This window comes from Mytilus edulis, chromosome 13 (genome assembly GCF_963676685.1).
Source record: "Mytilus edulis chromosome 13, xbMytEdul2.2, whole genome shotgun sequence".
NCBI classification, from domain to species: domain Eukaryota; kingdom Metazoa; phylum Mollusca; class Bivalvia; order Mytilida; family Mytilidae; genus Mytilus; species Mytilus edulis.
In genome coordinates, this window is record NC_092356.1 from 72,295,837 (window position 1) to 72,313,046 (window position 17,210).

Genomic DNA, 17,210 nt, shown 5'->3' on the forward strand with positions numbered 1-17,210 from the left:
TAAGTAGTTTTCACAACTTATTTAGTAATAAATTTAAACTAATGAAATGTTATGCTGTATAATATTTTAGTTTTATAATACAGTTTTCCAGGAAAAACCCTATTATTTATGTTTTGAATCACTTGTATGTATTTTTTATGCTTGTATTAATCCACACCCCCATCTTTGTTACGGAGGTTGATATCAAACCAGTATCTGAATGCTGATACATAATAACACTTAACTCTTTAATGCTAGCTTTTCTAAACAATTTAATGACATTACAAACTAAAAAACTGTTTTCTATCAAGTTATATATTTCTTTTAGTCAAATGGACTTGTTCTTGTCAAAATCTACGTAACGATTCATAAACTTTCACTCAAAAATATGTTTTATCTAAACCGAATACTGTTCAACTTAATTTGATTAGCTCTATACAGATAATGTCATCTTCATTCACACCATAATGTATGTATTATACTCAACTATGAAGTTTTGGAGTCAAAATAGTTTAATTTCGAAAATTTCTATCCTCCGTAACGACATTTAAAACCTCGATAACGGACAATTCCAGTTCTTACCAACAGCAAACATATAAATGAATGTAAATATTAGAATTAAATGACTAACAAGACAACAGAATTAAACATTTTTCTTAGTAAATCGTTATAAAAAAGAGTAAAGTCCTGTTAGAGAAAAAAAACTTTTTTTCCTTAAATTTCTATCCTCCGTTACTTAAATCAATCATGTCGTCTATGATTGACATCACCTTTTGATTTTTATTAGTGATAATTGATGAACTGATTTGGTATCTATAACAATGTACAAGAATTTCAATTGGTATGATCGTGTTTACATGCATCTTTAGATTTTTTTTATTTGCATAACCTCCGTTACATTGATGAGTCCTAAATAATCTTGAAAATGTTTGCCATAAACCGCAGTTAAAGTTATGATTGTCGTCGTAATTACACAAGTTGTGTTGTAGACTATTTTAAATCTAAGAAAATGGCTGATATAACGTTTATTAAACGTTATAATGTTGCTCACATAATAGGGAAAAAACAAGTTAACCTACCTTTCTCAAAACAACATTTTTTTCTTAAAATCTGTATTTTGTTTGTCTGTTTTCTTTATAATAAATGATGTCTGCTAAAAAAATGACTTTCGGCAGTGTCGGCAGCCGCTGATACTGATAGAAAAGTCTGACAACTTAACTGTAAATAACTGCGTCACGGAGGTTATTTAAACGGAGGTTAGTTTTATTTACATTATACATGGAAATATGTAACAATATTGTTGAGTTGCTTTCTCAAAACTGATTATTGAGAAGCTTTATGGGTGCTTTCAATGAAATAATCATCATTTTGATTTGTTCTTGGTTAGTGCGTTCCAAAATACGCGTTACGTAGGTTGGATTCTTATATGCGACAATCGAAAAAAAGAGAAAGAGAAGATTTTTTTTAATTTTTCGTTTCATTGCAATAAAAGTTAAAGGCAGGATTTTAAAATATGATGTATCAACTTTGCTTAAAGTCACTTTGGGCATGATTTCAAATCATATAAATATGATTTGACTGTACCTAAAGATACGTTACGGTAGGTTAAACGTTTATCGGCGACATTGGTTTAATGGGTAAATCAAAGTGTATATTATAACTTTTGATTCTAAAATATTTTTGTGGATAAAAATCAATATAGTGTCAAATAAAAAAAGCAAATCTAATCATGATTTAGATGAAATAAAGTATTTTAATTCACACCGATATTTGGAGTTTTTCTTGCTTCCGGTTTGAATGGCTGACCAAGGTTTTCCAGAGCTCCCGGAATAACACAACAATTTATAGTTATGTACAAGTGTGAAAGTCACTCCAACCATTTAAATAATAATCAAAACGTTAATTAACATCTAGAAACTGTCAGATAATCTTTAGAGAACAAAATACAGAAGTTTTATACTTTGCAATATGAGTAATCAAAACAGTGAAAATCCGGACAATGACAAGATGGCCGGTTCCTATGTCTCGGCACTGAAACAAAACAACAACTTTTCCAAAGATAATGCAGAACCTGACGCTGAATATTTCAACATCAAGCCTGTATTCATTCTTGAATCAGACATTTTCGGTATCTCAAAACCCGACAAAAACAACTACCTAACACACACAGAACTGTTTAGATGTATTGACCTCACAATACCAGCTAGCCATCTAAACGGGCTTCAGAGGGTAATTGGAGGCATCTGGCGCATCTACCCAGACAATGAGGAAGACAGGAATACACTTGTGGTTAATTCAATTACAGTAAGGAAAAAACGCATTGAAGTATACCCTAGAAACCCAAGATATGTAGAAAAAGAGAGTCCAACTACTGTGAGAATAAGGATGAAAAATATACCACTGTCCGCCGATGATGGCCAATTGTTAAGATACCTGCAAAATTGGCACCTCAACATACTCAATTATCACAGAGAAAGATTAAGGATCGATGGGTTTATGACAAACTGTCAAACAGGTGACAGAATTTTTCATTGCGAACCCTTTCCACACACAATTCCAAGAAACGTAAAAATTGGCAAGTACCGTGGCCTCATATTTTATAAAGGACAAATAAATGAGAACAACACAGACATTGAATGCTCCAAATGCTTGCAAAAAGGTCACAAAAAAAACAAACTGTAGCAATGATTGGAAATGCAAGACATGTGGTGAAAATGGACATATCTCAAAGAACTGCATTTCTGAATTTGATAAAAACAGTCAAATTGCCTCAGAGGATTCAACAGAAGAGTCAGATGAAGGAAGTGAAAATGAATTGGAGAAAGATGAGGAGATTGTTACATCTCAATCGACTGAAAATCTCTCACATACTGATGATACTCCACAGAATAAAGAAACCAGTAATATTACCGAACTTACCAAAGATACCAGTAAAGTAGATGTACCAACACAAAACATATCTAAATCAGAGTCGGAGGCACCAATAGAACAGTCTCCTGAACAAAATCAAAAAAAAAAAAAAGAAAAAGAAAAAAGTATCCAAATCCCAGGAAACAACTCACGGTCCGCTGGACAAATATCTTGGAACAACCCCACAGCAAAAAACAGCAAAACGATCTGCAACAACACCAACCGACACTTTGCATGACCGAGATATTGGCTCAACAAAACCAAGGACATCTGAAAACTCCTAACAATTACAAATTAAAACACAACCATGAATAATTGTAAATATTGTATTATATTTTTTACTTGTTTGTCTATTTTTCTTTTTATGCAAAAAAAAAATACAAAAAAAAATAAGTCAAAGTGTGATATAATTCTAGATTATATATACCTTGAAATTAGTAATAATATAAATATTAATCATGTGAATGAAAATGTATATATATGTAATGAACTGTGTATAATATTGTTTATCATGTTTATTATGGAAAAGAACGATTTTCAAATAACCCCATTCCTCAAACCAATGAATAAATGTTTCTGCTCTCAATATGCGATCCAACAAACAAGAGATGAGAACAAGTCAAGCTGTGATAAAACAATCACTAAAACAGCCTTCCCTGTTTATGAAAAATACATACGAAAAATTGTATCGATAATCAAATTTATTAAGACGCTAATAATACAGAATCAAAATACAATAAACATATTAAATAAATATATTTTTGAACTGTTTATAGAAAATAGAATAGCTGTCAGAAATAAAAATAAAATAGATCCAACAAATTTAAAGTTTATAAAGAAGCTATCCCTGATAGATATCATTTCATTAATCCACATATATCTGAATTCAATTTTTCTGTTTATCTCGCTAACTATCCGCAACAACTTCTCAATGATACATCCTTGCTTTATAACAAATTATCCGTCCATTTTAATCCTTATAATAGTAGAACATATTCATAGTCCTATTTTACATCATGTAAACAACATTTGGATATCACTTGTAATCCACACATTAGAAATATTTCAAATGCCCAATTTAATCCACAATATAAAAATCTTTTGTCAATCCATCGCAAGTCAAATACATGTATCACCACCTAACATGTTCCTCTGTAAAAAAATGCAAGTACTAATTCTGTATGTTCTGCAAACAATAACTACTCCAATTGTTTCCGTAAATACTGTAAACATGGTAAACGCCTACATCATGTACATAGTCCTACAATCTCATTATACTGTTAAAATAACAAACCTACAAATAAATAACAATGAAATTATTATACATGATACAAAAAAAATATATCTGATTCTTTTTTATTATATATTTATAGTCTCAAATTATGGCAAAAAAGCAATACTTAAATCTAATGTATGGGGACAATTAAATGAAAATATGTGTTTAAATACATGTATGAATTCTTATATATATTTGTGTTGTTATGTCTCATTTTCTTCCATGAACATTGTGAAGTATGTGCACATATTTTGTTTAGTGTAAACAATATTTTATTCAGAAACAGATAAATAAATGCGAACATAAATACAATACAATGGATTGGAAAACAAGTGACAAGTCACTTATACAAATTCCTCTCCTTTTAAATGGCAAAATCAATTACAATGGACAGAAAATGTACAACTATATAATATAATATCATGGAAAAAGAAATCAAATGTAATGGAAATTAAAATATAATGCAGATAGTATTTTTAATATTGGGTGACATGTTGTTGGGCCAACAAGAATAATTATGTGAATCTCTTAGTTTTCAATATATAGTCTTGGACAATAAGAAAGTTCTTTTTATTGTCTATATCGGTAATGTTCGGATCCCCATATAGTAACGTATCTATGTTAAGTGTACCAACTAGGTTAACAAAGAGGGCTTCACGAGTTCGATGATAATTGGGACAGTTTAGAAGGAAGTGTTCTGAGGTTTCTATCTGTTTACATTTACAAAATGGGTCTGATTCCAAATTTTTCTGATACAAGTGATCCCTAAGACTACTGCTCTCGGTACGGATTCGGGCATGATATATCTGGCCTAGTCTACTGCCTGCATAATAATAATTTGGTATAGAATGATTTATCTTTAGAAATGCTTTAAGTGGCGCGATAGAACCAGCATTTTTTATATCTGGGGGGAGGCTATTCCATAGTCGAACTGTTGATGGAAGGAAACTTTTCATATGATAAGTAGTTCGACAGGGTACTGATGGAAAATTATTTGCAGAACGAGTTCTATACTGATGAATGTTTCTAAACTGATCGGGAAGGATATCATTTAGATAACATGGGGTCTTTCCATTCACCATATTATGAAAAAGTAAAAGTTTATGCTTATCTCTTCGCTGTTGAAGAGTCTCCCATCCGCATTCAGCCAAAAGTAAGCGTAGACTGGTGAGTTTTGTTGCACCAGTAACGATGCGTGCAGCATCGTAATTTACATGTTCAAGCTTTGCTTTTAAGTATTCGGGACAGTTATCCCAGACAACATCAACATATTCAAGTAATGGGCGAACACAGCTAAAATACATATTTTCAAGAGATCTTCTGTCTAGCCTAAATTTTAGGCGACGCAGTAAGTTTAGTCGAGGTAACGTCTTTGAAATTATTTTTTCAATGTGATGATTCCATGTCCCATCACTCGAGAAAGTTAATCCCAAGTGCTTATGAGTTTGAACTCTTTTTATAATGACGCCATTCATATTCAAAGGGGGGTGATAATCTGGTTCGCTTTTGCGTGAGAATACGATGGATTCTGTCTTAGACGGGTTAAAATTTACTAACCATTTATCCGCCCAGCTATTTATTTTACACAAGTTGTTGTTTTAAGAAATCGACGAAACCAGTGGATTATCTACAACAGCATAAATACATGTATCATCCGCAAATAGTTTAATCTTACAGCTTACTTCGTTAATAATGTCATTAATATAAATAAGGAACAGCAAGGGCCCGAGAATTGACCCCTGGGGTACTCCAGCATTTACATCAGCCCAGGAAGATTCTACTCCGTTTATGACCACCCTTTGTTTTCTGTTCGACAAGTAATCTTTAAGCCACAGGAGAAGGTCACCAACAATCCCCATCATTTGCAACTTATAGAGCAATCCCTTATGCCACACACGGTCGAAGGCTTTACTTATATCGAAAAATATGAACCTGATATCTTTGCCTTCGTCTAAGGCTTTGCTAAGAACGTTACAAATGTATAAAAGCTGATTTCTGGTCGAATCGTTAGGCATGAAACCAGACTGGTGCTCGGAAATCAAAACTCGTATAAAGTTAAAAACGTGCTTATATACACAACGCTCGAAAACTTTACTCATCACCGATAGAAGAGATATTGGTCGATAATTACTAAGTATGCTTTTAACGTCATTCTTTAAACAAGGAATTACATTAGCTAGCTTCCATGCGGACGGGAACAACTTCGTTCTAAGACTTAAGTTGAAAATAGCGCGTAGTGGTTTTGCTATAATATCGGCAACCGGCTTGAGAATACGACCGCTTATAGCATCAGGCCCCGAAGCCTTGTTGACATTTAAAGTTTGAAGAATGTCTTTAACTTCGTACGTTTCGAAAACGATAGTACTTAATCGTCTATCTGGAGGGGTGTCGTCCCTAGGCAGTAGTTTGTTGCTATCGTCAATATTAGACTGCGACGCAAAATAGTCATTAAATGCCTCGGTCTTTTGTTTATCGTCCTCAATAATAGAGCTGTTTAAATTGATAGGCGGGATATTCATGTCTCGAGATTTTAGGTTGGTTATGCGGTAGGCTAAATTCCACCAAATTTTGGTTGAAGACATGGTCGTTCTAAGCTTTCCGATCAGTTTGTCATAGAATTTTGTCTTCTCATTCCGTATTACGTTCACAGTTTTGTTACGACTCCTGCGAAATTGTAGCCAGTTTTCGGGACTATTTGCCTTTTTCGCCTTCTTATAAATACGGTTCCTTTTTCTAATAGTCCTGCGTATGTAATTATTCATCCACGGAGGATCGGTTTTCCTAACAGTGATATTTTTATTTGGAATAGCTTTCGAAGCAAAATCTATTAATAATTCGGAAAATCTCTCGACGAGCACATCGACGTTATTGCTAGATTCAATAAAATCGTTCCAGTTAACATCTGAAAGCATCCTACGGAAAAGGTCGTAGTCGCCTCTGTCGTACAACCATATTTTGCGTTTGAAACACGTATTTGACGATTTTTGAAATTTTAGTATACCGTAAACAGGAGAGTGAAATCGGATATTAGCGGGAAGAAACGGTTGGCCTACGTGGACCAAATCTACTACGTTTAATTTGTTACTTAATACCAAATCAATAATAGATGCTGAATTTTCACAAAAATTTGTAGGTTCCTCTACAAATTGGGTCATGCCATATCTTGTGAAAATTTCCTTCATCTTAGATTGCCTCGGATTCATTTGGTCGTCATTAAAATCGCCTACAATTACGATGGTCTCAATGCCGGTATCTGAAGCGAGATCAAAAGAGTGCTCTATAAGATTCAACAAATGCTGTGGTGAGTTGGGAGGCCTATAGAAAGTACCGAGCAAAAAGGGTCGATTCTGTTTTAACTTTAGTTCTAGCCAAACACTTTCTACCCCGTTTACTTCTAAGTCACATCTCCGTTTTGCAGAAAGACAACTTTTCACATAAACAGCCACCCCACCACCCATACGATCTACTCTGTCGTGCCGGAACGGCTTTACAAAATTGTCTAACAGAACATCATTTTCGAGTACATCTGGCTTTAACCAAGTTTCCGTAAAGCAGAGTATATCCAAGTGCTGAAGTTCGACATTTATTAAATCTAGTTTAGGCTCTAAACTCTGAACATTTAGATGTACAAATGATATAAATTTGGAGAGACAATGCTTGAATTCATCAAATGAGAGGTCGGATACGGATGATACTGTAGATTTATCTGAAGAATATAGCGATGATGGACCAGGATTTTTTTCTATGTCCCCAGACAAAAGCAAAACTAATAACAATATAAATAGCATAATACATAATACAATTTTCATTATTACACAATATATGATACAACACTTTGGTAAAACATTTAGTATCCAAGCCCGACTGTATTTGGCTTCCTTTTGACAAAATATTTCATTATTAAATGATGGGTTTTCTTTTAGATTAATTTTGGTTTTAAATTCAGATTTACATATGATTAACAATAATATTACAGGTATGGCACCCAAACTATACTGCATAAATAAATTTGCAAAAACAATATCATCCAAGTTTAACAACTTATTTTCTTTTACTTTTGTGGCTCGATTGTAGAAGAGTCCCACTCTGACTTTGTAGAGTACGCTGGAAATACCCATCAAGTAACTTTGGTATCCCAAGAAGCGTAACAGCGAGTCACAGTGGTCATTTCTTCTACATTCAACATTTCCAGCCTTAATATATTTATACAATTGTCACCAGTGCTATTTACATTTCCATTAACTATAACAAAATAACTACAAACAAAAACAAACATATTTACACACTTAATGTTGGCGAGTTCGAATACACAACTCCAGAGAGAGATTTGTACTTAAATTGTCAGTACAACTTAAATTATTGAACCGTGGGATTTTTTATTAGGTCAGGTGACCAGATTGATGAACGGTAAAATAAGATATAAACAAAAATGTAAGTAGTAGTCAAACAAAGTGTAAACAACGAATCAATAAAATACTATAATTAGATAACAGATTGAATTGATACGGGCAGAATTAAATCCTTCGATTTGATACTTTCCTACCGTGAACAATAGAAAGCGAGAAAAAAAATTCTTTTGTCGAACAGAGCCTAAGTAGAATAGACTTTTAATTATGTGAATCTATATATTTTTTAATGTTGATTTTTTTTGCTATCTTTAAAAGTTAACTTTCCATTAGACAGGGTATGCATTAAATTACAGAAGAATACATTTCCATCATGTGCAAAAATTACCTTTAAGTCACTAAATTAAATGATATACATGAAGTTTTGTAAGTACACAAGTTAATAAATGTAGATGAAGTCAATACCTTCCTGTGGTCAACTTATATTAGATAACACAGTACAAAATGCATAATGGTTTAATTGGTTAAAGTACATCAAGACATTATTCCATACATGTGTGGATACATCGCTTGGGCCCCGCTTTGGTATTGCATCATTTGTGGAGGAAACATCATGTTGTTTGGTTGAAAATGAGGAGTACCAGGGGAACGCGCGATAGGCATATCAGCAACATTGTTTTCTATATCACTTCGTCTTGGATCTGGTTTACCGTTTATGAAGTCATTCAGTTCCGATTCGGTAGATACAATGCGTTTATCATCGTTAATGGCTGTTAAGAATATTTTTCCGTCCCATACTGAGGAAGATTTTAGTTTACCCTTTCTCACTGCTTCACGAGCTAAGAAAGCAACTCTACTACGTGCCTTGGTCAAGTCCTGACTTATTCCGACACCATGTAAATCTGGGATATTTCGGATATTTTTTGTTGCCTTCAAAAATTCAGCACGTTTCTTGGTATGCGTAAAGCGGGCAATGATTTGCTTGTGGCCTTCTTTTGTTGGTAAACGATGGGATACGCTTATGTCGTTACTTTGTAAATCAACTTCAAGTTTAGATGCTATATCGCATAGAATTTTTGTCGTATCTTCACTCTGGGTATAAGGAACCCCGCTTATTCTAATACAACTCTTCCGGCTGTGCTGTTCTAAGTCGTCCACTTTTAAACTCAGTTTGCCTACCTCGTTTATGGATTTTTTCAGTTCAATGTTTTCCGTTTTAAGTTTTTCAATCTCAGTAAAGAGAGGAACGGTTAAGCTATTGCAATACACCTGTAAGTCGGATTTTAGTTCATTGCGTAGGTCTTCGAACATTATGGCTTTAACCGCTTGTGCTAGTCTATTAACATCGTTGTCTGTAAAAATTGACTTGTTACTTTGTGTTGATGGGTTAGATACAGGAGGTTGGCCTTGTTTAGGCATAGTTACAGTTTTAAATTCGTTATCAGTGATAAGTTTTTTGCTGGAAGGTTTTACGCTGAAGCTTTGGCTTTTACCCGGCGATGGTTCCGTCGAGTGTCTTCTGCGTTTTTGGCTTGAGATAGTTTTTGACATTTATTGCACACGCACCATAAGGATAATTTGTTTTTATATCTGTGTATAAGTGTATTCTGTATATTCTGTTTACGTTGTTATCGTTGACTGACCAATAGGTATTTACTTGAGTATGACAACAATCATGAATACTGGTCACCGTTTATATCGAAACATTTACACACAAATCAAAAAGTCTAGGCCATGGTAAATTTGAGAGTGCTGCTTACCACATATTATGTATGATTCATTTTCCTTTACAGAATACTTCTTTGGCTCATCTCTGGAATATTTTGTTTACCAGTACCGTATATATTTAAATCACAAATAATCATGTACATGTACCAATGTTTTTATAGTATACTGTGTAACTTTAAAACCAAACATTTAATGAAAGTACTTTGTGAATATGATGTGAAACAAAGATGTCTCCTTGCAAATGTAGTTTTGATATCAACTATACATATAAACTCTAAATTAAACAATGGGTGAAAATCTTCATATAATATCACTAAACTGTCAAGGTTTAGGCCAAAAAAACAAAAGAGAAAGATTACAACTATGGACAAAAAATCAAAAATGTAACATTCTTTTCATTCAAGAGTCACATTTTATAGAAAATATTGAACAAACAATAAATAAAGAGTTTGATGGCAAAATGTTTCATAGTTATGGTAACACACAATCAAGAGGTGTTTCAATCTTTGTCAAAAACAATTTAAAATGTAAAACAATAAACGAAATAAAAGATAATGAAGGTAGAATAATTTTGATAAACATAGAAATAAATGACAATATTTTTACTCTAATAAATGTTTATGCTCCAAATCTACACAAAAATAGAAACAAATTTTTCAAAAAGGTTCAAAATATAATTGAAAACAATCGTTTGGGTATCCTTATATTAGGAGGTGATATGAACGAAACTCTCTCAATTAATGATAGAAAAACTAATATCATCCCAAGAAACTACAAACCAGTAAATAGCTTAAAAAAACTAATAAAGAAAAATAATTTAACAGATATATGGAGAGAACTTAATCCAAATACTAGTCAATTCACATGGAGAAGGAAAAATGAAACAAACATAGCGAGCAGAATTGACTTCTTCTTGATTAGTCCTGATATAAGACCGCATGTTATAAAAGCAGATATTAGACCTGCAATGATCTCATACACTGATCACCAAGCCATTTCTTTACAAGTTAGACAAAATTCAGAAGAAAGAGGCAGGGGTTTCTTTAAAATTAACAATAGTATACTTAAAGAGCAAAAATATATTGACCTCATAAATGATTTAATCAAAAATTATAAAGTACAAATACTTACCAAAAATTTAAAAACACTCTGGGATATGTTTAAATCAGAGGTAAGAACCGCAACTCTTACTTACTGCAAACAAAGATCATCTGAAAATAAAAATGATATAAAAAATTTAGAAATAAAATTAAGAAAACTAAATGAGAAAACAAATGCAAGCCAAATTATAAAAAAAGAAATTAAAAACATTGAAAATGAACTTGAACACCTCTATTTAAATAAAGTTAAAGGAGCACAAATAAGATCTAGAGTACAATGGCTAGAAGAAGGAGAGAAAAATACTAAATATTTCCTTGGCCTTGAAAAATCAAGACAAACAAAAAAGAGCATTACAGCGCTAAAAAATAATCAAGGGAAAATAGTAACAGATTCTGCAGAAATCCTAAATATAGAAAGATCATACTATGAAAACTTATATAAAAGCACTTCTCCAAACTTAAATGATATAAAAAATCATATAAATGAAACCAACATTGATCACAAACTATCAGAAAAAGAAAGTGATTCCTTGGGGGGGCCCTTAACTATAGAAGAATGCACTAAAGCAATATTCAACATGAAATTAAATAAATCTCCAGGAATAGATGGGTTAAGCGTAGAATTTTATCGCACTTTTTGGAGTAATTTAAAAGAATTTACAGTTGAAGTTTTTAATAAATGCTATGATGACGGAGAACTAACAACTATACAAAAGATAGGTATCATCTCTTTAATTTACAAAAAAAAAGACCCTTTGTCACTGGATAATTATAGACCAATTACGCTATTAAATGTAGACACTAAACTCATTGCATATACAATAGCCCAGCGCTTAAAACCAATACTGCTGAAAATAATTCATGGAGATCAAAATGGGTATATCAAAAATAGATATATTGGTTTTAATATACGCCAAATCCAAGACATTATAGACTATGCTGAAACTTTTAACATAGATGGTGCATTACTCTTTATTGATTTTTCAAAAGCTTTTGATTCGCTAGAATGGGACTTTATGTATGAAGCCCTTATAAAATTTGGTCTACCAAACTCTTTTATTAAATGGGTTAAAACATTATATAAGAATATTAAAGGCTGCATGCTAAATAATGGGTGGATTTCAGAAACTTACAATGTATCTCGCGGAATACGTCAAGGCTGTCCGTGCAGCTCTCTAATTTTCACAATAGCAGTAGAAATTCTTGCATGCAAAATAAGACAAGATACTGGTATTAAGGGATTTCAAATAAAATTAGATTCCAAAACACATAGTCTGAAAATCTCACAATTAGCCGATGACACAACTCTTTTTTTAAAATGCAAGCAAGAAATTAGCTATGCTCTGAATATTATTGAAATATTTGGAACGCTCTCAGGTCTTAAACTCAACCGATCAAAAACAGAAGGAATATGGCTAGGCAGACTTAAAAGCTGTAAAGATAAATATGAAAACATTAACTGGAATAAAGAACCTATTAAAAGCCTAGGTGTATACTTTGGACTTAATAAAAATGAATGTGACAAATTAAATACTGAAAAAATTCTAAGAAAGTCTCAAGATACAATCAATAGCTGGAACAGAAGAAATCTCACAATGATAGATAGAATAACAGTAATTAAATCTCTCATCTTACCAAATTTAACTTTCTTGGCATCAGTAACAACCATTTCCAAAGAATTTTTAAATGAATTTAAAAAAATGATTTACAACTTCATCTGGGGTAATAAAAAAGAAAAAGTTAAAAGAATCACCCTATGTAAAGATTACTTGGAAGGAGGCCTTAAAATGATCAACATTGATGATTTTTTATCAGCTATACAATTATCCTGGGTCAAACGTTTAACATCAACACAATTTGCAAACTGGAAAGTCATCCCCCTTTTCTTTTTCAATAAATTTGGAGAAAACTTTTCTTTATTTAACATGAATCCAGGTAGCATAAAAGCAATCCCAAAACTCAGTAAAACAATCCCTCTTTTCTATTTAGAAATAGTCAAAAGTTGGTTTAAGATGAAAAATACCTCTGAAATAAAAACCAACAGTACAAATTTTATTAATACAAGACAACAATACATATGGGGCAATAAACATATAAAATTTCAAAACAAATGTTTAATATTCTCACATTGGATAACCAATGGAATACTATTTATTAATGATATAATAGATGAAGCAGGAAATATATCACAAATGGCAATATTAGATAAATTGACCCTCAAATCCAACTGGATATCAGAACTATCTAGAATAAGAGCTGCAATACCAAAAAAATGGCAAATGATAATGAAATCAGATAACTCGCGCAATACTCAAGTTAAAACAGATAAAAGGCTATACTTAAAAACACAAAATAATACAAAATTGATCAGAATTGAAAACCTTCCATCAAAAGAAATTTATAAAAGTATTAGCTCATGTTATATACTGGAAAAAACACCAATTGGCTTTCTAAAATGGAAAACACAATTAAAATTAGATTCATCAAGCCATTTGTACAAAATGCTGAACTTTATATTCAATAGTTTACAAGTAAACAAACTAAAAATATTCAGATGGAAGTTAATTCATTATATACTTCCTTGTAAACAACTATTGTACACCTGGCATCTGAAAAATGATGACCAGTGCCATATTTGCAACCAATTAGAAAACTATGAACATTTTTTCATTTCATGCAAATACTTTAAAAACTTTTGGAAAAAGGTCAAAATACTCCTTGATAAAATAAAAATGGGAACACACATAATCACCTTCAAAAATCTAATACTAGGCTACAAAATATATGATAAAAATTATTATGACATTAATCTATTTCTCACTGTAATATTATTCTCTATTCATAAATCTACATATGCATCAGAGTATAAACAAAACAATGTTGATGTCTATAGAATATTTAAAACAGAATTTAAACAACATTATGAAAATATGAAACTTCTTGATAAAACAACAAGTAGATTTTTGAATGATGTTTATAAAAAAATATAATAACCATAATGTATTATTGCGCATGATCATTCTTCTGTATTACTATATATATTATGTAGAAAAACTCAAATGTAAACAAATGTATTATTTTAAGATGTTTAAATGTGACGCATGGTCATATCATAGCAAATATTGAGGAGAATATAAAAAAAATCAAGAAGAAGTGCTTATGCGCTACTTGGCAGTGGCTTCCATGGTGAAAATGGACTGGATATGGAAACTATAATACACCTGTTTAAAATCTACATCTTGCCGGTGTTATTATATGGAATGGATCTACTAACACCACAATCTCTGGATCTAGAGAAATTGGAAAAATTTCAAAAGAAAATGCTCAAACAACTGATGTCACTACCAACTAATACACCAGATCCGGCAATTAACATCTTGACGGGAATACTACCAGTAGAAGCGCAAATACACTTAAAGGTCATGACCCTATTCATAAATGTATGTACCCAACCCAACGAAAGTTTAGAAAAACAACTAGCAAGGAGGCAATTGTGCATCAAGTCAATGAATAGTAACAGCTGGTTTATTCAAGTAAAAACAATCATGCTAAAATACGACCTAGGAAATGCAAGTGAGTGGCTAGATATTCAGATGAAAAAGGATGAACTGTTAAATAAAGCAAAAAAAGGTATCAATGCCTACTGGATTGAACGAACAACATCTCTAGCTAAGCTCTATACCGGCCTTCGATACCTTAACAGTGATATATTCATGCCAGGAAAAATACATCCAATATTGCGAATCAAGCACCAATCTCCAAGAGACAGCAAGAGAGTACCTACCAAGATCAAACTATTAACTGGAACATATATTCTACAACCTCTAAGATATAAGATATACAAAGAAGGAACTGAAGATCATTGTATAGCCTGTGACTGTAAAGAAGAGACATTAGAACATTTGCTTATAGAATGTGAAGCGTGGAATTACCTGCGAGATCCAATATTACAAACAATTAAGAACCTACTAACCACAAACGGGAATGTGCGAGTAGAAGATCTCACATGTGAAATGACAATTCAAGTATTAATGGACATTACAAAAATACAAAAGATATACAGAATCACATCTGACCTGATATCTCAAATAGAATTCCAATCAAGAAGACTAGTGTTTCTCATACACAACGCACGATATCAACTGGTGATGAAAGACCAAGCAAAGAAAAAGGCTGCCTAAGAGTGGGGGCAAGGATGGGAGGACAGCAATGTAAAAATTTAAACAAAACATTTTGAAAATTTAGTCTACTTAATACTATTATTAACAGTATAATCATTGTCATTAAATCTTAAGAGTTTAAGTTCATAAATATTCTGTAAATTAACTGTAAATAGTTGTAAAAACATCATCTTTCTAATTGTTCTCATAATACACAGTGAATAAATTAAGGTCAAATTATCTTTAAAGATATAAAGGCGAATTCCTAAAGATCAAAGACCAAAATCTTGTCTTTTTTCATTCTGTAAATTATCTAAAAATGTAAATTATCTAAAAAATGAATTATCTAAAAAGTGAATATGTGACCTAATCTGTAAATATTATATTAAATATTGATCAGTAAACCAAAAATAAAAAAAAATATATGAAAAATAACTGCTAAAAAGTAAAAATCATAATTTTTCCTTTAATTGTATGTTAAAAGACTTAAACTGTAAACTTCCTATGTAAAAGTCAAAATAAAACCTGTAAACCTCCTTTATAAAAACACATAAAGACTTAAAAAAATGTATATAGTGTATATAATGTTGTTGTGTTACGATTGTTAATTTATTCTTCAATTATTTTTTTGGTGGTGGAACTGTTCGACATACAATTTCGTATGGTTACCCTATAAAGGGTGTAAAGATCCAGAGAAGAAGAAGGTCAATGTTTACCTGTAGGACATGATTTTTGACCCCGTACTGTCTACTGTCTAATTACTGGAAAATATCTAATATTTTAGGGGAAAAAAAATCCTTCTTGATCAATTTATCATAAGTCAATGGGAATATAACAAAACTCACCTTTAGAAATACTCAATTTAGATCCTTTGTTCATGAAATCATTCCACGTGTTATCCTTCAATCATTCGATCATCTCAATTTTCACGAGATTATGCCGATCAAGGTTAAGGGTCAATGATTAAATTATAACCAACATCGGATAATGAATAGTACAACTTCCGTATTTACGTTACATTATGATGACCTCCACATAACTAAGAACTTAGACAAATTGTTAAAATCAATGTATTGTATTTATGAAAACTAATCATAATTAATATATATATATATACATATAAATATAAATTTACTGTATAATCTCCCTGGTTAAACAGTAACTAATTCACAGGGATACCCGGCTGAATGCTGTGAGTCGAGTAATTTGTTAAACAGCAAAGAAATGTGCAATAAAAGATTTATCGTTTAAAAAAAAAAAAAAAAAGAGTTTTTCTTGGCGACATTCGGAATTCGTGTGATTTCCGTATATTGAATAGCAAATCACACAAATATATTTACGATATACATCACAAAAGAATATAATTTTATTTTAGTATACATATTAATCACTTAGAACACGAAAAAGATTATCTGTGACATATGTTAAGCTTGCATTTTGTGGTTATTTGCCGGCGACACTAAAATTTTGTAATTGTACCCATTTTTTGGGAATGACTGCTCTGTGACTCAAACAACATTGATGACGAGTACCATTACATTATGAATTGTAAAACATTTAAACTATAGAAAAAGAAGGAAATGTTTAAGGAACTACTGTTAGTCAAACCCTTATATCTTTAAAGCTGTTCAACAGTTAACCTCATCAAATATTGTAATATTAGAAAAACTATGTAAAAGTTATAAATGTGAAAGTCAGTCCTCCAAGTTTA

General features: G+C 31.8%; 1 long non-coding RNA gene across 1 annotated transcript; it reads right to left on the reverse strand.

Annotated features, from left to right (window-relative positions):
• Positions 1 to 3,572: 3,572 nt before the first annotated feature.
• Positions 3,573 to 16,478, reverse strand: LOC139501709 (uncharacterized). Its single transcript, XR_011658636.1, has 3 exons — positions 16,345 to 16,478; positions 11,371 to 11,450; positions 3,573 to 4,183 (listed from the first exon to the last, which is right to left on the reverse strand). It is a non-coding gene; the product is annotated as an uncharacterized lncRNA (long non-coding RNA).
• Between the last annotated feature and the right edge of the window lie 732 nt (positions 16,479 to 17,210).